The sequence below is a fragment of the Mustela erminea genome, chromosome 14 (assembly GCF_009829155.1).
Source record: "Mustela erminea isolate mMusErm1 chromosome 14, mMusErm1.Pri, whole genome shotgun sequence".
Lineage (NCBI taxonomy): Eukaryota > Metazoa > Chordata > Mammalia > Carnivora > Mustelidae > Mustela > Mustela erminea.
In genome coordinates, this window is record NC_045627.1 from 6,975,005 (window position 1) to 6,990,335 (window position 15,331).

Genomic DNA, 15,331 nt, shown 5'->3' on the forward strand with positions numbered 1-15,331 from the left:
CAAGTTTAGCCCGTTCCTGCAAGCTGCCTCGTCGGGCCTGTCTGCCCACATGTGAGGCATCGCTACGAGGCACGAGGGCGAAAGTCCCCATCCCGTGGGAGGCGCCACAGCACATTGTCAACCTGACACAAGGTCGGTGACCAGAACCCGTCTGTCTGGGCCACCAGACTCTTGCCTATGTTTGAAGGAGGGAGGAGGACTGAAGGGTGCCGGGCAGGACTTGGTCCGGCGAGGGGGCCCTGCCGGCACCCTCCAGCCACCCTCCTGGCCGGGGACACGGGTCTTCTTCTGGCGCCCCTTTACCTTCCCTGTGTGTAGGGGTTTTGTTTTTGTTTTTGTCTTTTTAACTCTGCAAGTGAAAATCGACTCACCTTAGAAATACAAAAGTGGTTTTCTTTCTAAAAAGAGGAATTTAAAAAGAAACAAAAGGCTTCCCCAGCAGTGGTGTGTTCGTGGTACTGGGAATGAGGAGACGAGTGAGGCAGAGAGTGGACATTCCACAAGGAGCCGGGGCCCTGGTGCCGGTCCCAGCCACGGGTTGCAGCGGTATCTTCTCTGAGGGACCAGCCTTGACGCCTCAGAGGAGATGACCCCATTTTTTAGCCTCATTTTTCTATAAAAACAGGGGGTAGAAATAGATCCATAGTTTTCAAAACTGTACTTCCAGTCTCCAGCAGAGGGGGTGCCCGTTTGGTAGGACTTTGGTCCCCGTACTCGCTGCCAGAACAACTCGTCTTTACCCATCCTACGTGTGTGGCTCTCAGACAAGATCTTATTTCAACAAAGGCTTCCACAGTTTCAAGGTACCTGCGCAGACCACGACTCCCAGAGACTCTCCACCGTGCCCGTGGAGTTGAGGCCCAAACACCGTGTTTACCCTTCATGACCCCAGACCCAGAAGACAGTGGGCCGCACACAGTGAGCCAGTATGAGCCCCCTCCCCAGAATCTGTAACTGGATCCAACTGGATCAAATTCGGTCTCTGTCCAAGCTGGGGCAGACTTCTTGGATCCCAAAGCAGAGCGGCTCAGGGCACCAGCCCCTTTTTGCTGCCCGCCGCACCTTCCCCGTGCTCCCCGATGGTGTGTTGCCCCTGTTGAAAACTTTAAAATCTCTGGACAAGACCATCCTAAAACTGCTTCTGGGGGTGCTGCGAGACTCAGTCGGTTGAGCATCCAATTCTTGGTGTCAGCGCAGATCATGATCTCAGAGTCATGAGATCGAGCCCCGAGTCTGGCTCCACACTCAGCAGGGAGTCTGTGTGAGGTTCCCTCTCCCTCTGCCCCTTCCCCCCTGCTTGCCCTCTCTCTCTCTCTCTCTCTCTTAAATAAATAAATCTTTAAAAGAACAACAAAAAGACTTCTTCCCAGCTCTAAGAAATAAGATCACCAACACAGAGCAATACACCTCATCTCCCCAGAGCCACATTCTGTTTTGGAAAATAAAGGGAAAATAAACAGACCAAGTTCTGATGGATCATCTTATGAATTAAAATGCTGAATAGAGTAGGCATATAATGACTCAGTAAATATTGACATTATCATCATTTCTATTACTGATATTTTCAAAACTTCCTTATAAATCAATCATATTATCCTATTACTATAAATTTTAATTTCAAAAAACATTTGTTAATTGTATCTACTTGGACCTCACCTGCCAATAATACTTTTTTTTTTAATTTATTTGTCCTGAAATCTCCCATCCAAGGACTTAAGTGTTTGTAAATATGCTAGTTCATTCATTCTTCCATTTTCTTAGATGTTCCAAATTCACCAAAGAAACAGATGCCCTTCGCTAAGATCTCACAATTTCAAGTGCATTATTTTTTTAAATATCTTCTCACGTTAAAGACCTCTGCACTCCACAATAGATTGAAAAATTTTAGATTAGTCTCCATTTCAGAAAAGGCTCACAAGGTACTTGAGTATTTGTCAAAATCTGGGTCATGACTCAAGAGTGGGCCCTGAAATCAATTTAGTGCATCAGAAACAGCATTTTATAATTTTTTTTTTAATTTAAGGGTGTTCACTTGCAATAAGACTGCATGTTGTTATGTAAACCCTGATGTCAGGTATGCCTGTGCAGGGTGAGAAAGTCAAATCACGTCCCACTGTGGGCCTCACAGTGATGTATCAGGGTCCCAAGCCCAGCCATGCCACCCCTCTTCTTCACCTGCCAGCCCAACCCCACACATGTGCATGGCTACACCTGTGCCCCACGATGCGTCCACACCATCCCACTTGCATACAACACCAGCAGGGTCACAACTGCCACCCAATCATGACTTCCTCTCCCAAGTATGCCACATCCACGATGGGCCAGGCCCGCCACATTCGATTCCCAGCACACATCTGTTGGGCTTTCATTTTGGCTTCGGAGGTGGAAGCGTGGTAGGGGGCGGCAGGGGAGGGTGGAAGTTTGGGGCAGGTGGCTGTTGGCATCGGCAAAGTCCAGGCAACCGGGCTTGAAACCCGCGAGCTCTCTTGGCCATGCGGGTGCTGGGCCTGGCTGGTTGGGGGGATGATGGGAACTGTCCGGTGGCCATTAGTCTGACAAGCAGGCAGGGCTACAAAGGGGGCCTGGTTGCCCTCACCCCCTGGCAGGACAGGAGCGGTCTCTGACAGCCCTGCCTGCGTCCACACAGTAACAGAGTCTCTAGTTGGAAAACTGATGCAAAATAACCCTTTTACCTAATTTTGTATTTCACTGGCACGCATCAACTACAGGACGGTTTCCAAGGCGGTACAAGGCGCACTCTGGCCAAGCAAAGGTGGAACTAGGGGCTGGATTCACCCAGAAGCAACACCCCCGCCCCACACCTGATGAATGAGAATCTGCATTTTCACAAGACCCCCAGAGAATCGTGTCAGCTCTTGTAGAAGCGTGAGTAGCTCTGATTCAAAAATGCTGCTCCCCTAACTAGCAACACCCACTGCCCCTCTTTCTCGCCAGCGCGCAGTGAAGATGTAATGTGAGATTGGTCTTTTCTTGGTAAGCACTGTCTTTCACTCTGATTTTGTTCCCTTTTCTGCCCATAAAATGTGCTTTGCCTTAGGAAGAGTGATCGTGAATGTGAGTACAGGTGTGTTCAGGAGGGAAAGTAAAACGCAGTTACCCACGCCTGCCTTTTGGGCGGAATTGCTTGAGTCCGCGAACCCACAGCCTGGGAACAGCTGGAGAAAAGGAAGCTGGAAGCGGGTCTTACTGGTTTCGGTGCTATCTAAAACAGGACTGGAAGTGGGTTCCGCGTTAAGACTGGGGGCGCAGCCACATCTGCAGAATCCTGCATAGTTCTGGAAACTCCAAAAGGCGCGGGCCGCAAGGAATGCTGTGTGCTGCTCAGGCACAGGCCCAGGAGGGGAGCCTGCGGTCAGACATGGCATTCCAGTCGCCTGCAGAGCCAGCTCCAGCCCGGGCTCGCCCCCCAGCACCACTGCACCCGGGCTTGCCCACCCCCTCCGCACCCATGCCCTCAGCACCGCCCGCCCTCCCCACCCCGCCCAGACTAGCAGATCACAGGAAGAACGTCCCGTGCTTGCAAAATGGCATCTTTGGCCAAAGCCAGTTGGACGTGAAATCTCATAAAAACAAGCCCCGCATTCCGGCCCGCATAAGAAGATCGCCTCTGCAGCTGGACACCGAAACGTGGGCAGGTTTGCCTTCCCTGACATTCCCTCCTGAACTCTGGAGGACATGTGAGGGGCAGGAACCCAGCAGAAGGTGAAGAAATCCTGCCATGGGATCAGTAAGAATATGCTTCCTGAGCAACCGGGATACTTGGGGTGACCCTGTGATCCTCAGGAAGAGCCAAACTAGGGCCTGGCGTCGTGGGAATGAGAGAAGACGGGGAAGCAGGAGGCATCTGAGGCCCGTGGCCCTGAGGAGGGAGGGACAGGAGCCGCGCTGCTCTCCGCCTGCAAAGCCCACCTCTGCACAGGGACATCAGGCCCCCTGGTCCTGCCCTGCCTGGGGCAGGCAGGCCCTCCTGCCCAGTGCCCTGGGATTCCCAGCATTCCAAAGCCCGCAAATAACAAAGGCAGTTTTGTGGCATTTCAAAACAAGCTTGGAAACTTTTAAATGTCAAAATGAATGATGTGGAAAGACTTGTGGGAGAAGCGAGGAGGCAGAGGCTGAGCTGGGAAAATGGAAAGGCTCGGGGGTGCAGAGGGGCCGCTGGTTAACACGTCTGTGGGGCTCAGAAGTCTTTTCATAAAAAGGATGCTCAGAAGCAGGAAAACATCTTGAGCTGTCACGAGAACCAGTGATGTGGCGAAAATGTAAAGATGAATGCGGTCCCGGCCGGGAAAGCTGGGACGCGTGTTATTGATTTTATTGGGGATTGGCTAAGGGGGAAAGCATCTGATTTGCACAAGGATGTCGCAGAGAAGGAACGCTGTCACCCCATCTGACCCAGACCCGGGATAGGGATCTGAAGACACTCGCAGCTCCGTCTTGCAGAGAACAGAGGCCCTGTGACCGGGAAGTTTCCCACCCTGGAGGCCAGATCTGTCATTGGACTTCCGCCATGCACGTCAGCCCATCAGGAGGAGAAGGGACACTCTGGCCTCTCTTCGTGCTTTATGACTTGGGTGGTGATGCGTCACGCCCCACAAGACAAGGCACAGAGAGGACAGCCACCCCCTGACCTCAGTCTTCTCATCTGTGGAGATGGCAAGACTCTAGAAGTCTCAGAAATAAGAAGGCTGTGGCTCACCCTGCAGAAGAGGAACTTGTAATTCCACAGCATGCCCCAACTTCTAGAGCACTTTTGTATATTCTGTTTAAACCTCATAACAATCCCTCAAATGACAAAGTTCTCTTCTACAGATGGAGAAACTGAGGCCCAGAGAGACAGAGGAACACAAAACCGAGGTCATCAGGTCCATCAGGGCCCATCAGGGCTCCCTCTATAACCTTAGCTGATGGCAGGAAACGTCTTCGGGGACGGTGGTCGTGGGCACTCTCAGCCAGGGCTGTCCGGCTGTCCTCCGCTGCTGACAAAGGCTCCGCTTCTCCATGCCCTCTGGGGACAGTCCCCAGCTTTATGAGCCTCTAAGCCCCAACAGGAAAAGAACTGGTCTCTTCCCAGTGAGGTCTTCCCAGTGCCTGACTTTTAAGCATCGAATAAAGATCTGGAAATGACGACCCCCACCCCGCCCCAATCGGGATGCTCCATGCCTGACCCTGCCCGTCAGATCCTTTCTTAATTCTTGCTGTTCCCACAGACCCTGCCCCAGCCCCAGTTCACCCCCACCCTACCCCAGAGCTGGCAGCCAGCTTCACCCCTGCTGGGACTGGGACATCCCCCCACCAAGCACCCCGTCAGCCCAGAGCCTGGGTGTCCACCCTGAGGACCGTGGCAGGGAGGATGGGGAACAGAGCCTCGGGGCCCCTCCCCTCTGTCGTGTCACTGGAATACTGCAGAGGACTCGCAGTGCCGCAGCCTCACCCCCATGAAAGGAGCTGCTACAGAGCCTAGGGCCTAGGGCCTCGATGCTGCTGCGCAGTCTCTCTGCCTGTGTGTGTCTCTCACATGCACACTCTCTCACACTTGCCACTCAGACAGGAACAGCGGCTGAGCCCTGAGAACTCGCCCCTGAGATGGGCACCCAGCATCCCCCATCCACCCAGCCTCTCAGGCATCTTAGCTTGGTCATCTGCCATTAAAACAATAAACAGGGGCGCCTGGGTGGCTCAGGGGGTTAAGCCTTTGCCTTTGGCTCGGGTCATGATCACAGGGTCCTGAGATCGAGCCCCACATTGGGCTCTCTGCTTGGCGGGGAGCCTGCTTCCCTCTCTCTCTCTGACTGCCTCTCTGCCTACTTGTGATCTCTGTCTGTGAAATAAATAAAATCTTAAAAAAAAAAAAAACAATAAACAGACTCTAAGAAGCCCCTCATCATAAGCACACCCCGATTAGGCACTGAGACCATGATCACCCCAAGCAGCATGGGCTGTCTCGCTCTGTCCTCTGGCCATGGGCAGAAGGGGAGGGAGAGTGGCATCCGCGTCACCCGGCAGCCTGTCAGTGATGCTCATCCCAAGCCTCCCAGATGCGCCGTTACTTGCCCGCATCACCCACACCCAACTCGCCCTGCACCACGCCAGGTGCCTCCCCGGGCCATCAGCCCGCAGGTCCAAGCACCGACAGCACCTGACCAGCAATGACTTGGGCACTCGGTGATCACCACGGCTCCGCTGAGCAGGGGAGGAGCCAAGGTCCCCGCCACTCTCCGCGCGCTTCCCCACTGACCCACAGCCAGCAGCTAGGGCCACCTGAGGCACCTGACCGTCCCAAGGGAGACGTTTACCTGGGGTCTACGCAGCCCTGAGCCTCCTCAGAGAAGGGACTGCAGAACCACTCCAGTGCTCGAGGCCCAGAGATAGGCTGTCAAGGAAGGAGGTGGACCAGTCTCTCAGTGGAGTGCCAACACAGCTCAGCACTGCTGCCGGCCCCGGAGAAAGGATAGCAGCAACCTCTCCAAAGCCCAGAGCCCCCTGGGATGAGCCCCGGAGAGCCAGCCTCTCCCAGAGAGTCTCTGGACAACAGCTTATCCTCCTGGAGGCAGCCTCAGCTTCTAGCACGGGCCAGACCGGAACAGAATGGACAGGGGAGGTGGGCAAAGGCCTGTCATTAGGCCGCAGACAATGCAGGAGAGGGGCCAAGCCAGCCTGCCTCGGGGGCAGAGGAGCAGACCTCAAATGAGGGGAGCGCAGCCTCATAGCCCCTGCCTCCCCCAACCCCCGCACTCCTGCTAGCTGGTCTGTCCAATGGGCCTGAGTTTGGCAGGGATTCTTCCAGCAGCAGCTAGAAAACAGGGAGAGCCCAAGGGCCAGGTGGACCTCGGTCTGCTGCACGTGCTTGTCAGGGCTTAACAGCCCCACCTGTGTTCTTGCATACAGCAGGTGCTCAGTAAGTGGTAACCACTATCAGCTTAAGGCGGCTCCTCCAACAAAGCAACACCAAAGTCTGCAGCTTGGAGGGGCACCCCCGACGTTCAGAGGATGTCTTAGTCCGCGATGGGGATGGGTGCTGAGGGGAAAAGGCTGAAATGCTGAGGTTCTGAGTAGGGCAGGGGGCAGGGACCCCGGCAGGGAGGCACAGGACTGGACGGGCTTCCTCCTCCTCCCTCTCGTCAATCCTGCCCAGAGCAGTCGCTCAGACAGAGGAGTGAGGGGATTCACTCCTGCCCCAGCCCCTTGCGACCTCAGCCCCTGATTTCTTCGGGGACCCTCTCACCCCATCCCTACAAGGCAGCCCTCAGCAGCAGCCGAGCTTAGGAGAACTGCTAGGAGCTTAGGAGTGAAGGCCCTGATCTTTAAAGAACCACTGCCACACTCTGGCAAACAAAAGGAAGTCATCCCTGGTGCTCTGTGCCTGTAAGACAGCCACTGGCCGTCCTCTGTTTATGGACGGTCATAGCCAAACAGGGCGGAGGCCAGGCCTGCCCGTACAAATCCCGGGCGTGCACCAGCAGGAAGCTCATGGCTGCGGGCTAGGAGTGGCTCCTGTGGGACCAGAGCCCTTGGAGGCCAGGGCTGCGAAGAAGACACAAGGGCAGAGCTACACAGCCCAGCCAAACCTCACGATGAGCGCGTGGAGGACACAGAGGCTGACAGCCACAGGGGCTTTCAGGAAGACTCATGTCCCCCCTGGGAAGCAGACGGGGTGCCTGACACTCAGTCCCTCGCCCAGGACGGGACTCACAGAGCCGACCCAGTGGGACCCTGACTGGCACCAGCACAGCCCACCATGCAGAGCTGTACCTTTGCAAGGAGTACCAGTAGATTTAATAGACTTCATGGTTAATAATTCCTGTAGCCACAGCAGGGAAGCTTCAGGAAGCCAGGGGACTATGGCCTGCCCCCCACCCGACCTGAGCCAGGGTGCTCAGGATGCCTGCCCAGGAATCTGATTTGCTGACACATTCAGATTCTTCCTAGAGGTCCAACCTGAAAAGTATACGCCTGAGAGATGGACGCAGTCCTGCCCTCCTCCATAAGGACTGGGAGGATACAACGTAAGAGAGAATAGAAACTAACAGAAGCACTCCCAGCCTCCCCCTCAATTCTGTGAGCTATCTGATACTTTTCCAAGAAATCCTCTACTTAATGAAGTTTGATTTCTGGTGCTTGCCACCAAAAAACTCAGACTGGCCATGCATGTTATCACATTGAATTCCCATAACATGACCCTACAAGGGCAATACGATGATTTGTCTTGAACACACAAGGAAATTAAAAGGAAGTCTCCAGAGCTCCTGGACAGTCAACCTTCAAAACCCACTGTCTTCCCTGTGGCATTGTTCGCCTCTGAGGCTACCTCTCCTGAAGCATAAAGACGGGAAATCGAAGGAGATAATGTCACTCGAATAGAAGTTTCTGCTATTGGCCAACACATCTATGCTCATGACAGGATGCAGTGGCTGTGAAGAAAGAATGGGCCCACCAGCCCGAAGGCTGCTGCAGGGAGTGGCCATGACCCTTCAATGTCCAGAGCCAGCACCATGCCTGGATCAGAGTAAACACTCCATCGCATGGTGGCCCGGCCTCAAAGCCCCCTGGCTCGTGCCTCGACTCCTTGTTCACCTTTCCCCCTTGTCCCTGAGCAACAGTTAACTATGATCACCAGCTTTCATTCCTTGTCTCCAGCAAGACTATGAGCTCCGAGAGGCAGAGACATCACTTGCTCTTTGCATCTGCTGCATAAGCAAGCCCTCACTAGATGTTTGTTGAGTGAATAAAAGAGTGAACGATGCACATGAATATGCATGTCTCCTCATAGGTGCTTAGGGAAGGAAAGGGGGTCCTGCCCGCCAGAGAAGCAGTGAAGCCAGGCTAGGACCCTGCAGTACCTACATCTGGCACTAGATGGCACACACGCACGCACACGAAGAAGGTGCTTCTGAGAAAGACAGGAGGGGTGGTTTTGGTGGTGGGTTTTCGAGTAAGGCCGTCGATGTTCATCTAGAAGGTCTGCCTGATTGAAAGTCTAGAGTCTTGCACAAATGAGCCAGCCTCAGCAGGACACACTGTACTCATCAGGTCGTCTGGAGAAACGGAATCAGTAGGATATGTACACTAAGAGATTTCGTATAAGGAATTCGCTCAGATCCGCAAAGGCTGGCAAGGCCAAACTCTGCGGTGTGGGCCGGCACCAGGCTCAAGATCCAGGAGAGCTCATGGTGCAGATGAAGCTGTAAATCCTTCTTACTGACAGACGCGGGTCTTTTTGTTCTATGCAGGCCTTCAACTGACTGGATGAGGCCCACCCACGTTGTGGAGAGGAATCTGTGTTACTCACAGTTCACCAGTGTGAATGGTTATCTCATCCAAAAACACCCTCGCGTTGACACATAAACTCAATCACACACACACACACACTTTAAGCTTTTGGCCCAGAGTGGTCACGATCTTGCACGGAGACCTGCGTTTCTCTGTCTCTCTCGTCCTCTCCTAATAGTTCTGTAGTGAGTGTCAAGTGCTAGAACAAAGATCTTGTTTCCTCCCAAAGAAACCCAAAGGTTACACTGACCACTGAGTTCTTTCCACGCACCCACAGAAGACAATGGAGGGAACACGGCCCCTGAGAGTGGTTATAAGCTAAACTTCTGAGGACATTATCTTAACCTAGAAAGCTTAAATACACTGTTTGGAGATTTTTAGTCAACGTTTAAAAATGAGCGGATCAACCCAAAAGGCCTGTGAATTGACTGTAAGGAAGTTCACTAGAGAGGAGTAACTGGGAAGACAAAGGGGGAAATTTTTCCCTTGGCTAACGCAGCTCAAATCATAGATAGGAAAAAGCTACTAGTATATTCACTAATTAGAGACATGGGTACGTTCCCCTTGTCAACTGGAAACATTGGCTTGTGTAAAGGAAGTCTCCTGAGTTCAATGGAAGGGTTATAACTTCTCTACGGAAGGAGCATCCTGGGTGTAAACCAAAACAGGCACCGGCGTAAGTGACCATGCACTAAGGCAAGGCACCAACGTGTGATCCCGCTAAATCACTCTCGTTCACGGGACAGCGGTCAAAGTTCCTGCCCCCAGTGAAAATGTGTCTCACTCTTTCATGTTAAGAACTGACAACTATTCTCAGGGAGAAAACCTTTCATCTGTGTTTACATGCTATTGGTTAGCATAATAACAGAACTTTTGTTTAAAGCACAATTAGTCCATTTGGAACAGACTCACACAAACTACTACAAAGAAGAAAAACCACATTGAATCATACGAGATACACTCTACTTTGCAATCCAATTTTTAAAATAAGGCTTCTAAGTATATAACATGAATCGTGCCCTGGTGAGGCGACTGTGTTGGAAGAAAACCATTGTGTCCTGGAGAGACAAACCAACCAAAAAAAATTTCTTTATGGTGGGGATGTCCCTCTACCATGACAGGCAACCTAAGGCATAGGCTTACCAGGTCACATCCTATTCCCCAAGAGCACGCTGAAATACCCAAGGCCCATTCTGAGCAATGGTCCTCACCTTGGAAATGCTGGTGGCTGCGGATCCACTCACATAATGTCCTGCAAAGGAAAAGGACCACAATCCAGAAGCCCATGAATAGAATATACCACTGCAAGTCAAAACACTAAAGTCCAGGGGCACCTGGGTGGCTCAGAGGGTAAAGCCTCTGCCTTTAGATCAGGTCATGATCCCAGGGTCCTGGGATGGAGCCCCTCATCAGGCTCTCTGCTCAGCGGGGAGCCTGCTTCCCTTCCCCCTCTCTCTGCCTGCCTCTCTGCCTACTTGTGATCTCTATCTGTCAGATAGATAAAACTTTTTTTAAAAGTTTTAAAAAAAACACACACCAAAGTCCAGACCATAAGAATAACACAGAAGAGAGACTGATTAGATCATACAGGAAAGGTTACAAATCACTTCCTTTCTACAGTCAAATTAGTCTCCAATCTGGCTTTTCCAGGGGCGGGGGAAATGCTGGCCATTACAAAGGTGCAAACAGGAACAATCTAGGGAAGAAAATATCCCGAGCAGTAGTAAGCCCAAAAGGTGCCCTCCTCTCCCTCCCTCTGGGGGATCAACAGTTCCCTGCAGCTACTTTGTAAACTTGAAGCTGCAGAGGCAGAGTGGGGAGGAAGGGGCCATCAGACTAACATTTTCTTTTCCCAAAGCCGCCATGACATTTGTCAGGAAGGCGCCCTACGGGGCCCAGTGAGCAGCCCTCTGGCCAGCCCTCCCCTCAGCATCTGCAGGGCCAGACATTCCAGCTCCGCTCCATCAACAGATGAGGCCCGGGAGAGCAGGCCCAGGAAGGGGCCAGGGCCACGCCCAGCCCCCCTGCAGATGCGCTTCCTCTGCTTGTCAACGCAGGAGAAAGAATTGAGTGTGAAACTCTCTCGGGATCTGTGAGAAACTATGTGGTCTGGGAGGAAAATCTCAGAAAACCTTTTTGATGCAAAAGACACTGTGACGTGGGCTTCGGAGAGGAGAATTCGACTTCCCCCTGCACAAGACGCTTTCTACAGTCAGGCAGGAATACTGGCATCACCTTCTGATCGGGCTCAGTCCTTGGTCAAAGGGGAGAGTCAGGGGGTGATGGGAGGGGCTGGGGATGACTCAAAGAGAAACAGAACTAAATTCCAAGTCCCTCGACCCTTTGTTTCTGGCTGACTGATGATCTGGAGGCAGTGGATTCTTAGCCTTTCAAGTTCAGGTTCACTGCCTTCCGCCAGGAGTACACAGTCAAATGGGATCGCTGCACTGATCCAAGCCCCCAAATGTTCTGACAGTTTCCTATTCAACTGTGAAGAAAGGGCAGCAGGCCATATAGTAGCTCTACGGGATAAGGACTCCACTCAGTACACGAGAAAAAGGTGAAGAATGCCCAATACAAAAAAAAAAAAAGATAGTAAGAAATGTTGGAGATGGACAGAGAAAACTTCTGGAGTGGACAATTTAAAATGAGCCTTGGAAGGGCGTCTGGATGGCTCAGTCGGTTAAGCATCTGCCTTCAGCTCAGGTCATGATCTCAGGGTCCTGGGATCGAGTCCTGCATCAGGCTCAGCAGAGAGTCTGCTTCTCCCTCTCACTCTCCCCCTGTCCTCTCCCTCTCAAATAAATAAAATCTTTAAAATAAATAAATAGATAAATAGGTAAACAAATAAGCCTTGGAATCTTAGGAAAGCTTTATCAGTTGTTGATCCTTCCTTACTGCTTAATCCTGATGAGCTAGCGGTCTGCAAACCAGACTTTGCCTTTGGCCTTGGTTGTCAAGAAGCTTGGAGCTACATTCTGAGCTCAATTATAGTAGCTTCCCTTAGCCTAAGTTTTCTGCTGGGGTTGTTGCAAATCATTTCTGGAGTAGGAAGGAAGACAGCATTTGCGATTTTCTGGCGACGCACCATCTGCTCCCCTGCGTCTTGTGTTAGCTGGATACCAAATTCCCTGTAGGAAAATACATTTCCCTTCTCTTGGCCCCTGCACTTTGGGGAGGGGGGCCCACCTCCACCTCAGGAGAAAGGCATGTAACCCAGACACAAGCCAGTCAGTTTTTCTATCTCCCTTGTCACAGCCCTGAGTTATAGGTGGACAAAGGAGCCAATGAGAGACTAAGAGCATCTTGCCAGGAATTGGGGGCTATCCATTGCTTCCACTGGACTTGCAGTTGGAAAGATACACGTCTCAAGCCCTCACGGTTGTGACATGACCACAAGGGAAGCATCCACCGGAACACAAAGCTAAATCTAGAGCGAGGCCTACAGGATGAAGGGAGATGAGGTAAGTAGGTCCGGGGGCATCCCTGGAGCCTCAGCCCAGCTGTGCCTGAAGTCCACCCGCCCTGTTTATAAAGCAGCAGATCCCCCGTCTGCTTCCGTCTGACCTGGATTTGTTGTCATAGCAGAAAGTGTCCCACCTGACACAAAGGTAGAGACAAAAAGCCATACTTCATTTTCTCCTACTGTGAGAATGATACGGGGCGATGGCAGAAATTCTGAAAAACACAGGCAATTGTGAGAAAAAATATCACCCAAGTCCCATACCCTAGAGACAATGGTAAAATGAACTAACTGTTACCAGAATTTACTTTGAAGCCAGGAGAAAAACACCACTTGTGACCACCTGCAAAGAGGCAGTCACCCTAACCCCAATCCCATCTTGGTTTACCTGCCTCAGCCCCACGGCGGGGCAGTCACGGTTCCATTTCTGGTTGGCTGCGGTGGACTTAGATTTCACCATTTTTTTCACCCCCCAAGTTGAAAAGCCGTAAATCTGGCCCACCACCAAAGCCGTTCTTGCTAGAAGAGTTGAGCTGCTTGAGCGATGCCGGCATTTCAGGCGGACTCGTCAGTTTTCCGAAGCCACTCAGGGAGCCACAGCCCAGCAGCTCAGGAGCCAGGAGCTGAGCGGGGCCTTGTCCTCTGGCTCCTCTGGCAGCCATCGTGGGGCATGTCGCTTTCCACGGACAGCACTGCAAAAATGCTACTGCTCCGCTTTCCCACAAAAGCTACATAGCAGGTTTTCTGTTTCTTTTCTGTTATGAAAGTTTTCAAACATACAGAAAGAGTAGAAAGAATACAGTATAACAAACACAGGCACATTGGTTCAGCTTCACACTTGTTTACTTTTTGCCAGCTTGGCTTCGTGTATTTCTTTTTCTATTTCAAGTGTGTTATTTTAATTTTATTTTTAAGTAGGCTCCATACCCAATGTGGGGATCAAGGGAGCAAGCCAGGAGCCCCTTACTGAAGTGTTTTCTTTTCTTTCTTTCCTTTCCTTTTCTTTTTTTTTTTTTTTAAGATTTTATTTATTTATTTGACACACAGAGAGAGATCACAAGCAGGCAGAGAGGCAGGTAGAGAGAGGGGGGAAGCAGGCTCCCTGCCGAGCAGAGAGCCTGATGCAGGGCTTGATCCCAGGACCCTGAGATCATGACCTTAACCCACTGAGCCACTCAGGCATCCCAAGTGTTTTCTTTTCTTTTCTTTTTCTTTTTTTTTTTTAAGATTTTGTTTATTTATTTGACAGAGATCACAAGTAGGCAGAGAGGCAGGCAGAGAGAGGGAGAGAAGCAGGCTCCCTGCTGAGCTGGGAGCCTGATGTGGGGCTCGATCCCAGGACCCTGAGATCATGAACCAAGCCGAAGGCAGAGGCCCTAACCCACTGAGCCACAGGCGCCCCTGCTGAAGTGTTTTCAAGTAAATTATAGACATATTATATATATATTTTTTTTAAGATTTTATTTATTTATTTGACAGAGATCACAAGAAGGCAGAGATAGCCCGATAAGGGGCTCAATCCCAGGACCCTGGGATCATGACCTGAGCAGAAGGCAGAGGTTTTAACCCACTGAGCTACCCAGGCACCCCTACAGACATATTATAAATGGACATATCTGACGGCTTCTTCATGGTGCCATTTTCTCTCTTAATATCCTATTCCGATTAGGTATCTGAAGAGGACAGTGTAGAACAATTGCCACCACGTGTTTCATGCCTGCTGTTCACCAACTGCTTCATGCACTTTTTCATTCAACCATCCATTGGGCAGTATTTATTGAGCCCCAAGTAGGCCACAGTTTGAAGCCTCATGGACATAGTTACACACAACACTGAGGACGCGCAGGAAGCCAGCCCTCACGGAGCTGACATTTTTCTTTTTCTTTTTTTTTTTTTTTTTAAGATTTTATTTATTTATCAGAGTGGGGGGGAGAGCGAGCACAGGCAGACAGAATGGCAGGCAGAGGCAGAGGGAGAAGCAGGCTCCCTGCTGAGCAAGGAGCCCGATCCCAGGACGCTGGGATCATGACCTGAGCCGAAGGCAGCTGCTTAACCAACTGAGCCACCCAGGCGTCCCGGAGCTGACATTTTTGTGCAGAAGATGGACGTTAAAGAGATAAGGTGGGGCCGGACAAGACTGAGGGGAATGGATTCTGGCTACATCATGAAGGCAGAGTCAATGGCAGGGTTTCCGGACAGACTGGATGTGAGGTGTGAGAAAGGGAAAAAAAAGGGGTCAAGGACGATGGACAGTTTTAGCCTGTGCATCCAGAAGCCTGAAGGGACCATTCACTAAGATGGAGATGACCCCAGAGACAGCAGGTCTGGACAGGAAGATCTTAAGTTCAATTTGGGGGCGCCTGGGTGGTTCAGTCAGTGAAATGTCTGCCTTTGGCTCAGGTCATGATCCCAGGGTCCTGGATTCTCCTACTCTCTCCCTCTGCCTGCGGCTCCCCCTACTTGTGCAATCGCTCTGACAAATAAATAAAACCTTCAAAAAGAGAAAAAAAGGTTCACTTTGGCCATCCTATGTCTGCGATGGTCACACAGGAAGCCAGCTGAGTCTGGAGTTCAGGGGCG